The sequence below is a fragment of the Protopterus annectens genome, chromosome 5.part0, assembly GCF_019279795.1.
Source record: "Protopterus annectens isolate FY-2018-M chromosome 5.part0, PAN1.0, whole genome shotgun sequence".
Taxonomy (NCBI): domain Eukaryota; kingdom Metazoa; phylum Chordata; order Ceratodontiformes; family Protopteridae; genus Protopterus; species Protopterus annectens.
The window spans coordinates 1,867,066,946-1,867,088,493 of record NC_056735.1 but is presented as its reverse complement, the minus strand read 5'-3'; the positions used below and the strand labels follow the sequence as shown (position 1 = coordinate 1,867,088,493).

The 21,548-nt window shown below is 44.3% G+C and overlaps 1 protein-coding gene across 1 annotated transcript in view; it reads right to left on the bottom strand.

Annotated features, from left to right (window-relative positions):
- NAA16 (N-alpha-acetyltransferase 16, NatA auxiliary subunit) overlaps positions 1-21,548 on the bottom strand; it is a 2,694,704-nt gene that overhangs the window by 2,066,014 nt on the left and 607,142 nt on the right. The window lies entirely within an intron of this gene.

The following is a 21,548-nucleotide window of genomic DNA, read 5'->3' as shown; positions in this document are numbered from 1 at the left end:
GCATTTCTTTTTGATTGATATGAAGATGCATTTGGTCCGCGGGCCACGTGCCCTGAATACATTTTCCTGCCATGTGTGCCCCCCACGCATAATCCGATGCATCTGTTGTTAGTGTCTGCCTGGCTGTGGGTAAAGTGAACAGCTGTCCCTTGTTGTGGTGGCAGGCCAGTGCCCACCATCGAAACTCCTGTTGCAGGCAGGGAATAAGAGTCATTATTGTTTCCAGGCTGTGGCAAAGTTGAGTCCAAACACTTTTTAGATACCATTGTAGCTTCCTCATATGCAGTCTTGCATATGGAATTAGCAGGATGCCATGAAGCCCAAAGCCTGCAGAATTTTTCTTGCAGGTAGCTGGGTCTTTGTTGCCATCATTTGAAAATAATGAGTCAGTTGCCTTTGTTTGTCTGGCGTGAGATAAGCCATCTGGGCAGTTGTATTTAAGCTTGCACCCAGGAATATTATCTCTTGAGAGGGCACTAGTTTTGATTTCTTTTCGTTTACTGTGTACCCTAGGCAAATTAGTAATCTTTTTAAAAACGCCAGAAGTTTTAGCAGAATGTCCTTGCTCTCTGCTTGAATAAGGCAGTCGTCCAAGTAGGGATATATTTGAATTCCTTTTTGTCTGCAAAATGCAATTACTGGTGCCAGGCATTTTGTGAAGACCCTGGGCAGTAGATAAGCCAAAGGGCAGTGCAGAGAATCGGTAATGCACTGAGCCAGCTATGAATCTGAGGTATCTTCTGCAAGATTGTCTGATTGGGACATGCAGGTATGCCTCTTTGAGGTCCAAAGTAACTAGCCAAGCCTTCTTGCCCAGCATGGGTAGAAGTTGTTGGAGTGTCAACATTTTGAATTTTGGAACATCCAAGAAAGTATTTAGAATAGACAGGTCCAGTACTGGTCTCCAGGCTTTGTCCTTTCTGGGTACCAAGAAAAGTCTCGAGTAAAATCCTTGCCTCTGTTCTTCATGTGGTACTTTTTGAATAGCCCTCATGGCCATGAGAGCAGACATTTGTTTTTGTGCCTCTGCCCATTGATTTTGTGGCAGGTCTGGCATACCTTTTGACCTTGGTAGGGTGTGAAAGTGGTACCTGTAACCCTGAGAAAAGTACAGTTTTGTACCTACCATAAATGTAGATGTTCGAGGATCCCATTGCTGCAGTCCTTACTATTGGGTATAGTCCGCATCCAGTCGGCCCATGACCGCATGACGTCGGTCAGGGCGCATTAGACTGACGTCAGTACGCCAGGGTACTAATCCGCATGACCGACGTCATATCCTCAGTCTTTTCTTGCCCCAGATGTCAGAAGACCCTAAAAAGACCAGGCCCAAAATACCTGCACCAAAATATGTACAATATATACAAGAATATATACAAAAAGATAAGCATGTAACCTCACCTACACAACCACCCCTAAACACAGAGGGAAGGAGGGAGGGTGAAATTGACTGCAGCAATGGGATCCTCGAACATCTACATTTATGGTAGGTACAAAACTGTACTATGTTCTTCGTTCCCCATTGCTGCAGTCCTTACTATTGGGTAGAATCCCAAAGCAGAGGTAAGGGAGGCTGGCAAATCATAAAGAAGCAGGAGCTGACAACATGCCTTGCAAAACAGCTGTGGCAAAACCAGCCCTAGACTTAGAGTAGATAGGAAGGTGATAATGCTTAGAGAAAGTATGCACTGAACTCCAAGTAGCTGCTTCCAAAATATCCTTAGTTGCCACCCCTTAGAAATGCTGTTGAAGTGGCAGTAGCCCTAGTGGAATGAGGCCTAATCCCAGCTGGAATCTCCTTGCCATGATGGGAATAACAAAATGCAATGCAAAAGCCAATCCACCTAGAAATAGTTTGTTTTGACACAGGCTTGCCCTGTGAATTCAAAGCAAAAGAAACAAACAACTGCTGAGACTGCCTAAAATCCTTAGTCCTGCTTAAATAATAACGCAATTGCCTGTGTACATCTAAAGTGTGCAAAATCTTTTCCCCTTTATTTTGGGGGTCTGCATAAAAGTAGGCAAATGAATAGTTTGGTTTAAAGCCACACTAGAAACCACCTTAGGCATAAAGGAAGGATTAGTACGTAATGATACCCTATCCTTATGGAAAATCAAAATGGCTCTACTGCCATAAGGGCCTGCAACTCAGACACCCTTCTTGCAGAAGTAATAGCCAACAGAAAAGCAGTCTTCCATGACAAGTATTTCAATTCAGCAGTAGCCGCAGGCTCAAAAGGTTGTAGAGTAAGTTTTTCCAACACAAAATTGAGATCCCAAGCAGGAGTAGGAGCTCTACGTGGGGTCTTATATTCTTTGCCCTCTAAGAAACTGCTTGAACAAAGGATGCGAAAACAATGGTGGGTCACAATCATAGTGAGCTGAAATTGCTGCAGCATGAATCTTAATGGAAGAGAAGGACAAACCTTTGTCCAATAACTCAGTAAGGTATTGAAGAGCCACACTCAAATTAGGTTCAGAAACCTGCAAATTCTTTGCTGTACTCCAAAATAAAAATCTCTTCCATTTTTCATGCACACCTTCCTTGTACTAGGTCTTCTAGCTTCCATAATCACATTTAAAACTTGTCGAGGAAGTTGAGACCTGCTGTGTTTCAACACAGAATATGCCAGGCTGTTAGATGAAGAGAGTGAAGCTTGACATTGAGCAGATGACCATCCTTCTGAGATAACAGATGAGGAATCAGAGGTAAAGGCCATGGAGGCTTCCTTACCAGACTCAGTAGTGGGTACCAGTGTTGCCGAGGCCAATCTGGAGCTATCAAAATCATCCTTGGCCTGTCTTGTCTGACCTTTAATAGTACCTTTGGAAGAAGAGGCAGAGGAGGAAAGGCATACACATGAAGGTTTTTCCAACTGAAAGACAGAGCATCCACTTTCCAAGCTGTGTGATGAAACCCCTTTGTGCAATACTGTGGCAGCTGGTGGTTTAGTGGAGAAGCGAACAGATCTATGTCTGGAGTTCCCCATGACACTGTCAATTTTGAAATACATGAAGATCCAGTTTCCACTGTGGGGATCCATGATTTGTCTGCTTAACACATCTGCTAAGGAGTTCTGTGCTCGGCAGAAACCTTGCCTGAAGAGTTAGTTGCAAGCTTAGCGCAGTCTCCCATAAAATCATTGCTTGCCTGCATAGAGGATAAGAATGTGTACCCCCTTGCTTGTTGATGTACCACATGACAGTTGTGTTGTCTGTTAGAATCAACACCTGCCCTGGAAGAAGTAACTCCTTGAAAGCCATTAATGCAAACTGGACTGCTAACATCTCCTTCATGTTGATATGTAGATGCTGTAGTCTGGCAGGCCACTTGTCTTGTATCCACTTTCCATTTAGATGAGCTCCCCAAGCAATGTCCGAGGCATCTGTCGTTAAAACCTGACTCGGCTCTGGCCGGGTCACAGAGAGTCCCTTGTTTAGGTGACATTCCTGAGCCCACCACAAAAATTCTTTTTGAAGGCAAGGTATTATTTGAATGACAGTGTCCAAATCCTGGCAGTGCTGTGTCCATACATTTTTGAGATACCATTGTAGCTTCCTCATATGCAGTTTGGCATTGGGAAGCACCAGAATACAAGATGCCATGAACCCTAATGCTTGAAGGACTGTCCTTGCAGTCAGCACGGACTGATGAGATAGTTGATGGAAGTAAAGTGATAGACTCTTTTGTTTGTCAGGGGTTAAAAAGGCCATCTGGGCTGCTGTATTCAGTCTCACACCCAGAAAGCACATGTCTTGAGAGGGTACTAGACTGGACTTTATTTCGTTCACAGAATACCCTAGGCATCTTAGCACTGCTATAACATGTTCCAGATGCTGTAGAAGGTCTTCCTTTTCTTGAGCCAGAATCAGGCAGTCGTCCAAGTAAGGATAGATTTGAATTCCTTGAAGCCTGAAGTAAGCTATCACTGGAGCCAGAACCTTTGTGAATATTCTGGGCGCAGTAGATAAGCCAAAGGGCAATGCAGAGAACTGATGATGAGAATTTCCAGCTCGAAACCGCAGATACTTCCTGCAACTTAGCCTTATAGGCACATGAAGGTAAGCTTCCTTGAGATCTAAGGTTACCATCCAGTGGTCTTTGCCCAGCAGAGGTAAAAGCTGTTGTAACGTCAACATCTTGAACTTGGGAATGTCCAGAAAAGTGTTGAGGAGAGATAAATCCAAAATTGGTCTCCACGTGTTCCCCTTCTTTGGTACTAGGAACAGGCGAGAATAAAATCCTAGGCCCCTTTCTGATACAGGGACTGGCTGAATGGCCCCTATCTGGAGTAACTGAGAAACTTGCTTGTGAGCCTCTTTTCTTTGTGGAGGAGGAACGTCTGGCATGCCTTTGAAAGGGGGCATTGTATGGAAATAAAATCTGTAACCGTGGTGAATGATATCCAACACCCATTTGTCTTGAGTAATTAAATCCCAATTTTCTTTGAAAAGAGACAGTCTTCCTCCCAAAGGAGCTGCCAGACGGAATCTACTGGCAGCTGAAAAGACAGGTCATTGGGTCTGTTTACAAAGGACTGACCCTGCCCTCACCAGAAGTCTGAGCAGGTGAACTCCTGTTCTAGGCCTAAAGAACCTTGAGCCCTGCCCTACCACGTCTAGACCTACCCCTAGACTGGGAATCATAAGCAGGATATGTCCACCCCTTAGCAGGCCAATTTCTACTAAACTTCCGTGGCTGCACCTGCAAAAAATCTTTAACAGTTTGCATAGACTTAGCTTTGTCCTCCATTTTCTTTAAAACTGCTTCCACAGGCGATCCAAACAACACATCAGACTGTAAAGGAGCATCCAAAATCCTTGTCTTAACATGCTCAGCTAAATTCTGATCCTTCAACCAGGCATGCCTGCGAAGAACAGAACTAGTAGCAGCCACCCTCGAGGAGGCCTGTACAGCATCAAAACCACATTGCAAAGAATGCTTACCCACTTGTTCAGACACATGAACCAAATCCAGCAACTCTTTACACTCAATACCTTCCGCCAAAGCATCCACCTTAGATTTCAATTGTGAAAGGAGATAATTCTGATATTTTAGCATGTGAAACTAACAATTCAATGCTCTCATGGCTAGAGTGGAAGAAGTATACACTTTCTTTCCCCACCTATCCAAAGCCCTTGCCTCTTTATCAGTGGGAACAGGATTTTTAATCACAGAAGCTTTAACACCTTTAGGCCCTTGAGAAATAGTTTCTGGGTCCGCCCTAGGACTCTTAAACAAATACTTATGAGCTTCGGGCACCCTATAATACCTATCAGGCTTAACAGGAGCAGGAGGCAAAGAGTCAGGGTTCAGGGAAGCCTCTGCAAAAACATCTTCCACCACATTCAACACAGGAGGAATAGCTAAGGGCCTATGCTGGGGTAAAAACAAGAATTCCCTAAGCCTTTTCCTTGAATCAGAGTAATCCTGGCCTTCCCATTTAAAGTGCTCCCTCATGGAATGCAGAGTCTCTGAAAATGAGAAATCCTCAGGAGGAGAAGCTGTAGGAGTGGAATCATCCACATCAGAATCAGAATAAGTAGGATACTCCTGCAAGTCTTCCAGAAGACTCTGAAGCCTCTGAACACTGTTCAAAACTATCAAACTCGGTTCCACCCTAGGCCTCTTATCAGGCGGGGCATAGAACCTCTAATCATAGTAATCAAATCTTCTGCCATTTTAAGCATATGTTTCTTAGGTACAGAACCCGAAATGCTAGGAGAAGCCCCCACTGAAGCTGAAGTAGGCCTACCTCTCAAAGAAGTTTTGGCAACAGAAGGAGAGGCTCTAACTACCTTGGGAAGAGAGGGAAGAACAGTCACATGAGAAGCCCCCTCAGCCTGGCCTACCTCCTGAGAAGGCACATCCTGTAACAATAAAGTTTCTGCCTGGGACTCCATGGAAACTCCTGGCAAAACCTCTGGCTCCACTGAGCCTTCTAAAGAACCGACGTCCGGGACTGCCGGTTCATCAACCCTAGGCTTCGCTGTTTTGTCCTTGCGCTTCTTGGAAGGCCGGAGCATCCGACGGCATTTTATAATTGCAACGCTTCCCAAACACTAACCTGGCACAGTCTAACCTCCTCTTAATAGTGCGTTTGTTAAACCTAGCACAAGAGCGGCAACCAACAACGTCGTGCTCAGGCCCTAAACAAGGTATACACAAGGTATGGTAATCCCTATGAGGTATCTGTTTCCCACAAGAAATACAGTTATTCACTTTTTCTGACATCCATAAAATACTGAGGCAAGAAAACAAAATGTTCTAACGGGTACTTAGCCAACTCTGTTTCGGTCTGAAACTCCGGTTTCGGAAATATTTCAGAACGCCAACCTGCACTCGCAAAACTGCTTCTGCATCGGACCATGCGGCAAAAAAGACTGAGGATATGACGTCGGTCATGCGCATTAGTACCCTGACGTACTGACGTCAGTCTAATGCGCCCTGACCGACGTCAGCCTTATACTCTGGTATTCGGGCCGACTGGATGCGGACTATACCCAATAGTAAGGACTGCAGCAATGGGGAACGAAGAACATCAATATTCAGTACCCATTTGTCCTGGGTGATCATGTGCCAATTTTGTGAAAAAAATGCTAGTTTTCCCCCTAAGGGTGCTGCCGAAAGGTAAGTGCTTGGCATTTGTAGAGGAAAGTCATTGGGACTGTTTCCTGTAAGGTTGTGATTTGTCTTCTCTGCCTTTGGGGGCTGAAGCACCCCATTGTTTAGGTCTGTATGAGCCTTGGGACTGAGATCTGCCTCTTGGGCATCTGTATCTGCCTCTTTGTGGCCTGTCTGACACTGGAAAGGACCAATTTTTAGAAGGCCAGTTCCTGCTAAATCTAGGTGGCTGAACGTGTAAGAAATCCTTTACTGTCTGCATTGATTTTGCTTTATCCTCCATTTTCTTTAACACCTCTTCTGTCTTAACACTAAACAAAGTATCATGCTGTAATGGAGCATCCAATAATTTTGCTTTAACATGATTGGGTAAACTCTGTTCTTTAACCAAGCATGCCTTCAAATGACAGAACCTATAACTGCAGCTCTGCAAGATGCCTCTAATAAATCAAAACCACATTGCAAAGTATGCGTTCCCACTTGTTCAGCTGCATGCAATAAATCCTGCATTTCCTTGTTCCCAGGACATTCAGAGCTTGTAAGCATTTTCTGTTTTAGCAAAGACATTAGGTATTGTTGATATTTAAGCATGTGAAACTGGCAGTTTAAAGCCCTTATAGCTAAAGTAGCAGAGGTGTAAACTTTTTTCCCCCACCTGTTCAGTGCTCTAGATTCCCTATCAGAGGGAACAGGGTTTTTTGCAGTGGAAGCCTTGACCCCTTTGGGACCCTGAGAAATAGTTTCTGGATCAGCAGCAGGGTTTTTATAAAGAAATTTATGAGAATCTGGAACCCCTGTAGTACCTATCTGGCTTAACTGGTGCATGGGGTAAAGAATCAGGAGTCAAACTGGATTCAGTAAAAACATCATCAACAATATCTAGTACAGGGGGAATAACAAGAGGCCTGTGCTGAGGCAATAAAAGAAAGTCACTGAGCCTTTTCTTGGATTCTGAATAATCCTGGCTCTCCCAATGGAAATGTTCCCTCATGGTGTGCAGGGTTTCCCCAAAAGTTGAGTCCACAGGAGGAGAGGCTGAAGGGATAGATTCTTCAGCATCAGAGTCCTCATAGGGAGGAAGAGAATATCCCTGTTCTGAAGAGGAATCAGAAGAAATAGAAACCTGGTCAGAGGAGTCAGTCAGTGTCTTGCCTAGGCCTTTTATCAGGAGGAGGATGGGAGCCCCTGATCAAAGTAATTAGGTTCTTGGCCATTTTGAGCATCTGTTTCTTTGGCATGGATGACTGTCCAGGAGAATGCTGTACTTGTTTCTTTGCCTTTAAAGGTGTTTTAGACTTTGCCTTGGCTGCTGAAGAGGTCTTGATAGTAAGCTGTGCAGGTCCGAAAACACCCTCAGAAGCCGATGCCTGCTCAGCGGCTCCGGACCCATCTGAGGGAATTATTTCCGTAGGCCCAATACCTTGAGTTCCCAGAGGCCTAGCTGTCTCTACGTGGGAGTCTGAGGCGGCCTGTGGCTCTGAGGTAGCGGGTGTCAGGGGCTGCGAAAGCGCCTCACTGAAAACCAGCGAATGGCCTAGAAGAGGCTTTGTCGTCGGTTTTGGACCTCGGATGCCTGTCTTTTTCTTTGTCCTTGCGCTGTTTATGGACTCCGGTCGTCGGTTGTTCCGAAGGCATTATATAGTTAATCCTTCAGCCAAAGTAATGTAATGCAAAATCAAACCGACGCTTAATAGTGCGTTGGTTGAATCTAGCACAAAACCGACAACTAGCAATGTCGTGGTCAGGGCCTAGGCAAGGAATACAGCAAGAATGAAAATACTTATGAGGTACTTGCTTCCCACAAGAAATACAATTGTTAACTTTTACTGACATCGGACTGGAGCAAGAAAAAGTTTCCCCAATGGGGTACTTAGCTTTACTGAAGACTTCGGATCTGAAATTCAAATTCGAAAATCTCAGGAGTCGGCCGACTGGCACTTGCGAACTGCTTTTGCTTCGGGCACCGCGCAGCAAGAAAGACTAAAGAAAATGGTGTCAGCTGCATCTTATATATCCCTGGCGCACTGACGTCAGGGAAGAGGCAACAGAAACCGACGCTGGACCAAAACTTTGGAATTCAGGCCGACTGCGGGTAGCCTGCCAGCAGAATAACCCAAGTGTAATGACTGCAACAGTGAAACACAAACATCAACAGATTCTACTGACCTACAGAAAAAAACTATGCTACCAAATAATATTTTAAAAGAAATATTAGAAAAAACAATCTAAACTTAGCCTGAGCCAGTCGTCAGCAATCCAGAGGCTTCAAGCGGCAAACGAGATCTGGGTAACTCTCGCTAGGCATGTTGGGATAGGGTCTAGCCACAAACTAGTGGAAGCTCTTCAGCTTTAGAATGCGGCAAAGTCAGAGCTGAAGACTGGCTCTGAACCCAGCCAGCAAGAAGGAAGGTGCGACAGGGACAACATAACATTCACATGTTTTTGCCTCCTCTTTGATTCATGAAAAGGATCTCCGAGGAGAAGAAAAGCACATCCTTATGGCAAATAGAGTCTTTCTGTTATGCTCACTCCAGGAAAGCGTTTCCTTTACAGAAGGGCCAAACAAAGATGTTTCTTTAAAAGGAGCACTGATGAAAGACTTAAAAGGCTAAGCAAAGTCGCATAGGCACATCCAGGCATGTTCCGTAATAGCCGTGTCTGAACCAGTCATCTGTATGGTACCTTCCACAGCATGGAATATTAGTTTCATAGATGCATTAGAGATGGATAGGAAGAGTGGCCAGCTGTGAAGATGACTTCTTGTAGACCTCCACAGACATGAACTCGGAGAGGGATTTGGAATGTTCCTTACTCAAATCCTGCTGTTATCTTGTGAAACGTGCCAAGTAATTCAGAGACTGTAAGGCAAAGGTCACTAAGGCATAAATGTACTTTCCATATCTATCCAACTCCCTGGACTCTCTATAAGGGGGATGGAGAGTGGAGCTCTGCTCAGTCAGCTCCTTCTTTGTGGCTGCTGTCACAACACTAGCATCAACAAGGACTCCCTTGTTTCAGTGTGGCCTGTCTTTAGGTGGTGCCACAAAATTTATTAGGGCAACATGGACTGGGTTCTGCAGTAACCAGTTCCTTCTGCACCTGGTGAGAGACTCTGTCTATAGGCTTATCTGCCAGTAAAGTCACCCAAGATGTAGATGTGCTACACCCAAAAGCTTCCAGAAACACTAGCTCCTCTTGGGAGGGGCTATCGGAGGACCATCCACCCTTTTGCCTGAGAATCTCTAAAATGTCTCAAAAGGAGACTTCATCCAATGGAGATCTGTGGGACTCCCTCTCCTCCATCAAAGTCAGTGTCTTCAGAGAGAGACTGTGGGGGAGTCCATGTCTCCCCTCTTACACATTCTCTTTTGGTTAACCTTCTCAGTGGGACAATCTGGAGGGGTATCCAAAGAGGGAAGAATCCTCAATGGGGACTGTCTGGATGCTTAATGGGGCCTGTTGTATGTCTGGAATGGGCCTGAGAGGATCAGCGCTGGGCCCAAAGGTCATATGGCTGCAGAATCTGAAGAGGATACCATACTCGAAGCTCTCAGATGAGAGAAAACCCTCTTCACTACCTCAAAGGCAGAAGGACTGGGAGAAACTGTAGCTGGATGAACCGAAGCCGATGCTGCAGATTCTACCATGCCTCGACCTTGCCCAGACCCATGCCTCAAAGGTGAAGCCACACCTAAGCTGTCCACAGCTGAAGTTCCAAGGGGAAGGGATGGCTCTGACAACATCAGAGTGGAACCTAGCCCTCGAACCCAGGGGGAATTCTTCAACACCAAGACTCGTCCTGGTCCAAAGAAAATATGGCCAAACAAGTCGGGGAAGCAGTCAGAGTGAAAGATATAGCAGTCTTTGGATTCAAACACAGATCAGAGGGCTACGAAACTATGGAATGCATCAGAGAGTGAGAGGTCACTGCATGAAAAGTAGAAGGGTGGCTCACAGATCCATTGAAGGCAAGCTGTGATAAACCCCACCTGAATCTGAGCTCTGAGGAGCTTCCTCATCATCCTATCAACTTTGGCTTCTGAAAGGCTCCTGGAGGACCTGATGGAAATAATGGTCGACTGGAGAAGAGACTCTCTCCTTGGGGTCCCCAAAAGGAAAAGGGGATGGAACCAAAGAGAAACAGGCTCTACAGTGAACCATGGGGACTGGGTTTTTGGAGACTTCCTATGAACAGTTGTCCAATCAGAAGATGTTAGATCAGACTGCTTTCATTTCAGATCCAAAGAAGTCACATCTGATTTATTCTGAATCTTTTGAGGAGGCTCCAAAGATGCAGTAGTTTTTGAGAAAAGGTTGGACACTGCTTACTTGAATCATTTGCCTCCAAAGAGACTTTGGAAGATTTTGTAAGAGTCTAAGCCCCTGATTTAGAGGAAAAAAAGTGGCAGTAATCCCTTTAACACTGACTTCAACAATCACTAAGGGCCCTGGAGTTAAAGGATGTGCAAATGCAGCACTCTGTGTTGAGATGAGAGGCTCCATGGCAGTAGACGCACTCCCTTGTGGGCATCAGAGTTAGGGATCTTATGGCCACAGGAAGTGTGTTTTTTACCACTATAATTATTTTATTTTTATTTATTTTACATTTGTTAACCAGGAGAGTCTGACTGGATTTTGGTCCATTTTCAGCAGAGGCCCGGGAAGAAAAGCTCCATAGATACATACAGAGTAACTTGACAATTGTATACCTTTGTACAAGACAGTTACATACTTTGACAATTATATACTTTGTGCAAGAACGCTTACAAAACACTATTCCAGATATGCCAGAATATATAGTAGATTTAAGACATTATAGACTTTTATGCGCAAACACAGTAATTTTAGTAGTACATAGCTGAGTAAGTTCTATATTTCAGCAATACAATCACTAATCTATCAACTGCAACAGCTGAAGTACCAGAGTTATGGTAAAGATAGTTTCAACAAAAGGCCAGGTTTTAGAGATCCACAGTAAATAGACAAGAGGATTAGTCAGGGTTTATACAGGGGCATAGCCAGTGTATTTTTATGCGTTTTTTAAGAGATGTTTTAAATTGAGTTAAAGAGGGGACTGCAGTGAGTTCTGCAGGAAGTAAGTTCCAGATTTTGCCAACAGAGTTGGTAAATAAGACAGTCACCAGGTAAGTTGTTAACAGTTTGAACTAGCATTCTATTGGAGGAACGGAGAATTTTTAGGTTACTGTATGGGATGATGATATTTTTAAGTACGGGTGTGTTTTCTGGTTGAAAGAGAACTTTGTGTGCCACAAATGATTAAACTGAGTTTGACAGGGTAGTTCTAGCCAGCCTAGAGCTTGAAGGTTAAAACAATTGTGTTGTCTGTATGGTGAACCTGTGGCAAATCGGGCAACATTATTATAGCAGCAAGTGAGTTTAGAGACTTAGGGACACAGGTGGACAATGCTCTCACCTTCAATAACCACATCGCCACAACAGTCAGGAAATCCTTCTATGTGGCACACCTCATCACTAAGGGCTTTTTATCCAGAAAAAATGAGGTCATTGTCCCACTGTACTCATCCCTCATTAGACCCATTACAAAATACAATGCCCGTTTGGTATGTACCTCTCAAGACATCTGCAACAACTGGGAAGGCTGCAGAAATACCTCACTAAAAGAATCACAGGCCTAAAGCAGATGCCCTACACTGACTCCCTTAAAAAACTCCAGCTATACTCTGTCTCATATCGTCTACTCAGAGGCGATCTCTGCTTAACATACAAGGCCATGTCAAACCCAGAGCTGTTGGACATGCTACACTTAAAGAAATCCCAATTCTTCAGAGCCACACGCTCCAGGGATCTAAGCCTTGTCATCACAATAAACAAAACATGCTTGAGAGATAGGTTACTGACCCAGAGACTCCCCAGACTCTGGAATAGATTGCCCATACATGTCAAAGCAGAGTGCCTCTTTGGCCCTCTTCAAAAGGAACCTTGACGATTGGATGGGAGAAGGGAAATTCACCCTGGGGATCTAGACAGGGGTCCAGGGAAGTAAATAGTGTGGGAAGAAATAGCCAGGGAATTGTTATGACTAGGCTTGTATAGGCCCTAGGGCTGATAGCCTAGTACCAACCTATGAACTTAGATTTGTAAAAATAGGAGAGGCATATAGCAGGGTTGAAAGTAAATGTGTTCAGGCAATCATGATCTTAGCTGATGGGGTTAGGAATTGTTTAATCTTATATAAAGAGCCAAGTTTCTTATTTACTGTCTTAATGGTACGGTCAATGTGAGCACTGAACTTGATATTGTTGATTAATATACCTAGTAGCTTAGTAGTAGGCTCTGAGGAAATTACAGTTCCACTGTTAGATTTTATAGTAAGTAATGGCAATGGGACCTTACTAGTGGGGGTAAAGAGTAACAGCTTTGTTTTATTTAGATTTAATGGAAGACGCCAGTGAGTGAGTTAGTTTTCTACCTTATTAAAGATGCTTTGGGATAGATTCTGTAAATCTGTCGGAGAGGTAAGCAGAGCAGATTAGGGTAGAGACATCCACATATTGAATACACGTTGCTTTTGGGGTGACTGTATTCAAATCATTAATGAAGACGGAGAATAGGAGCGGGCCTAATATACACCCCCTGAGGGACTCTAAGGGTGATTGGTAATAGGGTGGATAGATTCCTCTTCCATAATACAGCTTGTGGTCTGCCACTTAGATAAGAGTGAAACCAGAGAATTGCTTGGTTATCTAGTGAGAGTGTTTTTAGTGTACTTAGTAGATGGTAGTTTACCATGTCGAACGCCTTGGACAGGTCTAGGAAAAGAGCAGAGGAGAGCTTGTAGTTGTTACGGTTTTGATTTATCGTATGAGAGAATGGTAGGAGGGCTGAGGTTGTACTATGGTATGGTCTAAAAACCATGCTGGGAGTAGGCTAGAAGATTGTTCAGATTGAGATAGGGTAGTTGTTTGTGGATAAATTTTTCCTTGATTTTTGCCAAGGGTGACAGGATGGCTATAGGTCTGCAGTTTGACAGTTCAGTGGAGCTACCTCCTTTATGAAGAGAAATAATATGAGAGATATTCCATATGGAAGGGATACAGGCTTTGAGAATAATTCTATTGATTAGTATTGAAATGGGGTATGTTAATTAATCTGTGGCTTTTTGAAGACACTCTGCTGGGAGGAGATCTGCTGATAGGGTTGTGGTTTTAGTTTCTTGATCAGTGACCTGATAAGTCACGTTGGTACTGTTTGAAAACTGAAGGACAGATGCATTTTGGGTGCAGGGTCGATAGTACTTGGGCTATTGGGGGTTAGATTGTTGGCGAGGGATTGAATAGCTTCCGTAAAGAAGGCGTTGAAGGTGTCAGCCACATTTTCTGGAGGTTTTTGGAGGGCAGTCAAGGGGGGTAGGGGTAGTGGAATGTCCTGGGAGGAGGAGGTGGTTATTTAAAGTAGCCCAAAATTTCTGCGGGCGATTTTGGTGTTTCTGCTGCAGGTGACAGTAATTTTTTTTTGTCTAGTGTAATGGACTTCTTTGTATAATTCCTTAGTTGTTCATACAATAGTTGGTCCTTTGGGGATTCTCCACGAAGCCTGGGCTTTGTTCCTTAGTACGATTTTTTGTCTGGTATCTTTTGACAGTCATGGTGCTACTTTTTTATTGGTTATGATTGTTCGACTAGGAGCGTGATTGTCAAGGATATCAAGAAATTTAGAGTTAAAGTAAGCAACTGCTTCATTTAGTGAGAGCCATTTTAGGCGAGACCAGTCAAATGACTTGAGCTCACTTTGGAATTTAGTAGTTCTTATTGCTCCTTATGGTTTTGAAGATGGCTGGCTGAGGAATATCCTTTTTTTTGCCTGATTATATAGATGAGGTAGTGATCACTAATATCCTCAGGTTGGGTGCCTGTTTTATACATGTAGGGGTGGTTGTTTATGAGAATCCAGATTAGAATACTTTCTTTCTTGTGGGACTTACTGATTCTAGTGGGGGAAGATATGACCCGAGTAAAGTTGTACAAATTCAAGTGGGTGGTAGGGGACTCTGAGGAACAGGTGTGCAGTTAATATTAAAGTCCCCTAGAACAATGTCTTGTGAGCAGTTATGGATAGCCACTGGAGGAAGGGCATTTGTGTTGTTAGCTGCAGGAATATAAATGCAAAAAAACAAGTTATGTACTCACCATAATGTTCCATTTTGTTGTCTAGTATCTCGCCTTCATTCTTGGTGGTTGGGTTCGGAGCCAAACCTCGGCTCCGACTTGGACGCATACCAAAGCTCGAGAGCTTCAACTGGCTCGAGGCTACAACCTATCCCAAAAATGTTTTGTTCTTTTAAGCATGATACTGTACTGTATTATTTATATAAGATTTTACATTTCTGTACTTGTTGCTGCAGCATCTCTAATGGGCCTCCACTGAAAAGCGGCCTGCTTTTGCCTGTCAGCCAGTCCCAATCAACAAATGGTGCCTACATCAAAATGTTAAGAGTGCATACAGAATTATATGAAAGTCTTTTCTGCACAATTGTCAAATATGTATGCTATTACATGGTATTAAATATTTGGACTCACCATAACAATCCATGTTTGTTGTCCAGTATCTCACCTTCATTCTTGCTGGCTGGGTTCAGAGCCAAACCTCTGCTCCGACTCGGCTGCATACCAAAGCTCGAGAGCTTCAACTGGCTCAAGGATACAACCTATACCATGATACTTAGTGGCTGTTACCCATTTCTCATTTGAGGGAATACTCCCTAGAGTATGCAAACATAGAGAAAGGAAAACTTTATGACATATATAGTTATAAAGGTAAAGAGGCAAGAAGGAAATCAGACCACATTTGCCAATTGTAAACTCCTCTAGATCCCCCAGGAGGGGGGATGGTTGGGTGGGATGCAAGAATGAAGGCGAGATACTGGACAACAAACGTGGAACTTTATGGTGAGTACATAACTTCTTTATGTTATGTTGTACTATCTCGCCTTCATTCTTACTGGTTGGGACAGAGTCCCCAGCACCTTTTTCTTGGGTGGCTCAAGGGAAAAAACTCTTCAGGACAATGGAACCAAAGGATGCCCTGTTCCGGGAGGCCACATCTACTTTGTAATGAGAGATAAAGGTGTGAGGATTAACCCATGTAACAGCAGCACAAATTAAATCCAATGGAAATCTGGATTAAAAGGCAATGGAAGTAGACATTGCTCTAGTTGAATGCCCTTTTACCTTCCCTGGCGGTTCTTTATTATGAGAATTATAGACATAGGTGATGGTCTCAGTAAGCCATTTGGACAAAGCAACTTTTGAGACTGCAAAGCCTTTTTTGTTTTCTGCATAGGAAACAAAAAAACTGATCTGACTTTCTGATATCTTTGGTACTGTGCAAGTAAAAACACAACTGTCTATGCACATCCAATTGGTGAAGCTTATATTCTTGTCTTGTTGCCATAGCTAAGAAAAAACAGGCAATTCTATAGATTGGTTTAAATTTGCTTCAGAATAAACTTTCAGTAAGAAGGAAGGATTTGTTCTGAGGGAAACTCTATCTTTGCGGAAAATCAAATGCAGAGGATGGAGAGACAAAGCTTGCAACTCTGAAACTCTCCTAGCTGAAGTAATTGCTGTTAGAAAGACTGTTTTCCAAGATAAGAATTTTATTGAACAAGAAGATGCTGGTTCGAGGGGAGGAAGGATTAGAGATAACAATACTAAATTTAGATCCCATGGGGAGGAGGTTCTCTTAAGGGTGGTCTTAACAGAAAAGTACCCCTGAGGAAAGCTTTGCATAATCTATGGGACAACTACAATGGCTATGTGGTCTCCCACATGATAATTTGACATAGCGGCTAATTGTACTCGAATAGTGTCTGCCACTGCTCCTTGACTAAAGACTTCTGTTAGAAATTCAAAAATTGAAAGTATAGGGGCTGTAAAGGGATCTATATGTTTTTGTCCACCCAACAAGAGAACCTCTTCCATTTGTTTGTGCAAAGTTTCCTAGTCGCCTTTTTGTGTGAGGAAACCAGAATGTGACGTACTGCAAGGGATAATTCCAGAAGCCTGGCTAAAATTGGAAGAGGAGTAACCAAGCCTTCAGCTTGAGGCTCTGACAAGTAGGATGGATCGTTCTTGACTGATGCATCAGAAGATCCGGCACTGGGTCCAAGATCCACGGGTCCTCCTGAAGGTGGGGCTAAAGGAAGGGGAACCCAATCTGATGAGGCTAATAAGGAGCAATGAGAATCAACTTGCAACTCAACGACTTGGCATTCTGAATAATCCATGGAATCAATGGAAACAAGGGAAAGGCATAAAAAAGTCCTGGGGGCCAATCGTGGATGAGTGCATCCCTCGGTGACTCTCCCGGAGAGGAAAACAGGGCAAAGTAGTTGCTGCATTTGGTAATGAATGGAGTGGCAAAAAGGTTGCAGCAAGGCTGGTCTCATTTGCAAAACATTTGATTCACAACTTCCTGATTTAGGGACCACTCGTGAGGCATTAGAATTGCTCTGCTTAGCCTGTCTGCTATTACACTGGATTTCCCCGGGATATGCATTGCCGTCAGAAAGTGTTGAGAAGAAATTGCCCATTGCCAAACTCTCTGGGCCTCTCGTCATAGGGGATAGGATCTGGTTCCCCCTTGTTTATGTACCATACCACCAACATGTTGTCTGTCTAAATTCCAATAGTCCCCAAGGGAAGAGAGTTCTGAAATGCTTCCAATGCCAGAAGCACCGCCCTCATTTCTAGGACATTGATGTGCAAATGGTATTCGCGATCTTTCCAAACCCCTTGGACAGTCTGTCCCAGATAATGCCCCCCTAGCCTATCTGGGACGCGTCCGTGGTTAACTGTAGTGACCGGTTGGGGAAGTACAAAATGTCTGCCCATTGTTACCAGAGTGGACTGAAGCCACCATAGTAGGTCCCTCTTGCAAGCATTCGTAATGAGAATCTTGTGAGACATGGATAACTCCTGTATGGGCCATTGAGCGAAGAGTAGCCACTGTAATTATCCACATGTGTAGTCGTGCCAGTAGGACTAGTGTTAATCGCCGCTGCCATTGAGCGTAAGACCTAGAGGACAAATTTTGCTTGTACCTTTTTCGAGTAAGATAGATACTTGACTGCGAAGCGTTTGTAATCTTGAGGCAATTTTGCTACCATATCGTTTGTGTTTAAATCTGCACCTTCCTTTAAAAATAATATGCTGGGATGGCAACAAGGCAGATTTTTCTGCATTTATAGTAATGCCTAGTTCTGAGCAGAGATGGATGGTGGAGTCCCTGGCTCTGATTAGTAGGTGCCTGGTGGAGGCAGTAAGGAGCCAGTTGTCTAAATATGGAAACATCTGGAATCCTTGACGTCTCAGATGAGCAGTGACTACTGCCATGCATTTGGTAAACACTCTGGGGGCTGTATTGAGGCCAAAGGGCAGAGCTCTGAACTGGTAATGACTGGCTCCCAGCTGGAAGTGTAGAAATCTTCTGGAGCGCCTGTCCATGTTTATGTGGCAGTATGCGCCTGTCCATGTTTATGTGGCAGTATGCACCCTGAAGATCTAAAGAGCACATCCAACTGTCTTGTCCCAGGAAAAGGGAGTATAGACTGCAGTGTTACCATCCGGAACTTTGCCTTCTTTACCGACTTGTTTAGTCTGCTGAGATCCAATATTGGTCTCCAGTCCCCTGTCTTTTTTGGAACTAAAAAGAACCTCGAGTAAATTCCGGATCCGATCTGGTCTGCGGGGACTTCTTGGCTGACTCTTTTTCTAGCAACCTTTGAGTTTCTACGGTTGCTTGATCCCTTTGACTGGGTGGAATGTCTGGGATAGACTTTGACGGACAAGGTGGACAGTGGAAAGTAATGTTGTATCCCCTGGATATAATGGACTGTACCAACTTGTCGAGTCAATTTCAGCCAGGCTTCTGGGTAGAGATAGTCTTCCCCCGACTGCCGCATGAGGCAGACAGTTGGGCCTCCTTTCAGGAGCGCTGGAAGGGCGGACCGGAGAATGTATCTCTGTTGCCCTGGTTCTGTGGAACCCCCCTGCCGTGTGGACAGCGTCTTCCATTGTTATTCCCCCCTCTGCCCCTGGGGGAAGGACAGTACAGTTGTGTACACTTACCATAAATGTAGATGTTCGAGTGTATTCACTGTTGCAGTCTTAATCAAACGGTTATCTGGCTCCCGGTAACCCTCGATCGGCCAGTATACCAAAGGTAAGTAAAAATGACATAGGCTGTTGTCGGTAGTAAAGGACATCAGGGCATCCGATACAAAAGGAGGGAGCCGCCATCACTTCCTCAGTCTTTCTTGCCATAACAGTCAGAAGCCCCCAGAAAACAAGGCTTAAACCAAAATAAGCCTGTACCTTAGGAAAAGAGAAAAGGGGAAAGAGGGAGGGAAAGCAGGACTGCAACAGTGAATACACTCGAACACCTACATTTATGGCAAGTGTACACAACTGTACTATGTTCATCATGTTTCACTGTTGCAGTCCTAACCAATGGGTTGATTACCAAAGCTCAGAGAAAAGGGAGGAGGAACCAACAGAATCAAGGATTGGGGATAATGCCCTGCAGAACAGCAGTGGCAAACTGCCCTGGCTCTTGAAAACAAAGGCAAATTATAATGCTTTCTGAAAGTGTGAACAGAAGACCATGTGGCAGCCTCCAAAATGTCTTTAGTAGGGTCACCCTTTAAAAAGGCTGCAGAAGTGAAAGCTGCTCTAGTTGAGTGGGTCTTAACCCCTTGAGGAGGAACCTTGCCATGAAAGGAATAACAAAAAGTAATACAATGAGCAATCCATTTAGAAATGGTTTGCTTAGAAATAGCCTTGCCCAGGGCTCCAGGAGCAAAGCTGACCAATAGGTGTGCTGATTTTCTAAGGTCTTTAGCCCTGTCTAGGTAAAACCAGAGCTGTCTATGCACATCAAGAGAATGTAGGATACTTTCACCTCTATTTCGAGGATTAGGAAAGAAGGTAGGAAGGTGTATGGACTGAATAAGAGTCAAGCTAGAAACCACCTTAGGCATAAAGAAGGGGTTGGTTCTCAAAGAGACCCTATCTGCATGGAAAATAAGAAAAGGCTCCACAGCCATCAAAGCATGCAACTCCGAAACACTCCTTGCTGAAGTTATAGCCAAGAAGAAAGCAGTCTTCCATGAGAGAAACTTTAAATGTGCAGTGGCAGCTGGCTCAAAAGGAGGAAGAGTGAGTTTCTTTAGAAGAAAATTAATATCCCAGGCTGGAGTAGGCGCCCTTCTGGGAGGTTTTAAGTTGCAAGCACCTCTGAGAAACATTTTCATCAGAGGATGAGAGAAAATGGGTTGTTCAAAAGAACAATGAACAAAAATGGCTGAAGCATGGATCTTGATAGAGGAAAATAGAAAGACAACCCTGAAGCAAATCAGACAGGTATTCCAGGATCAGAGGAAGGGTAGGCTGAAAAGAAGATTCCCCTCTAGCCTGCATCCAAAGAGAGAATCTTTCCCATTTACCAGCATAAGACTTCCTAGTGCTAGGCCTCCCTCTGCACGTCAACCACCTGCTGGGAAAAGGAAGAAGAAAAGGATGGAGTCATACAATAAGCCAAGCTGCCAAATGGAGAGACTGAAGATGAGGATGTAGAATGTTTCCCCCTTCCTCAACCAAAAGATCTGGCTTCAGAGGAAGATGCCAAGAAGGAAACTGGGAAAGACTGCGAAGCAGTGGATACCAATGCTGCCTGGGCCAGTCCACAGCTATGAGAATAGTCCTTGGTCGTTCGTCCTTGATCTTCAATAATACTCTGGGAAGAAGAGGAGGGAAGGCATAAACTGACAGCAGCGTCCAAGGGAAGGACAGAGCATCCACTTTCCAGGCTCTGCTGTGATGCTCTCTGGTGCAAAAAAGAGGCAGAAGATGGTTGTCTGAAGAGGAGAAGAGATCCACTTGAGGAGTGCCCCAACATTGAATGATGCTGTAAAAAATTGCTCTGTTCAGCTGCCACTCGTGAGGATCCAGGGTCTATCTGCTCAACTGGTCTGCCAAAATATTGAGCCTTCCTGGAAGAAACTGAGCTAGGAGATGCAATCCCAGGGATGTTGCTATGGACCAAAGACTTATGCTCTGTCTGCATAGGAGGTAAGAATGAGTCCCTCCCTGCTTGTCGATGTACCACATGACTGTGGTGCTGTCTGTCCTGACAAGCACGGTCCCTGGAGAAAAAAGATGCTTGAAAGCTAGTAAGGCTTGCTGTACTGCCATCAACACCATTAAGTTTATGTGGAGATGCATCTGCTGGGCATTCCAACTTCCCTGCATGCATCTGCCATCCAGGTGACCTCCCCAGGCATAGTCCCATGCATCTGTGCTAAGAACCTGAGTGGCCAGGGGTGGGCGAAAAAGCATGCCTTTGTTCTGTAGACAGGCTGTTGAACACCACTGAAACACTGTCCGCAGACATGGAAGCAGAGGAATTATCACATCCAGGTCCTGTGTGTGTTGACACCAAGTGCTCCTGAGGTACCACTGCAATTTCCTCATATACAGTTTTGCATATGGAATCATGAGAATGCAAGAGGCCATGAATCCCAGAGCTTGTAGGTATTACCTTGCAGGGGAGCTGGGACAGGCTTGCCAAGTCCTTGAAGTAAACTGAAAGAGTTGTCTGCTTCTCCTGGGTGAAATATATCATATCTCCTGGGTGAAATATATCTGGGTGGCTGTGTCCAGACTCGCTCCCAGGAATGTTATCTCTTTGGATGGTACCATTTTTGATTTTTTCCATGTTGAGAGTGTAATCCAGGAAGAAGAGAGAAGACTCTTTACAAATTCTAGATCCTTTAACAGCTGTTCCTGAGAATTTGCTTGAATTAGACAGTCGTCCAAGTATGGATAAATCTGAATTTTCTTTTGCCTGCAAAAGGCAATGACTGGAGCCAGGCACTTTGTGA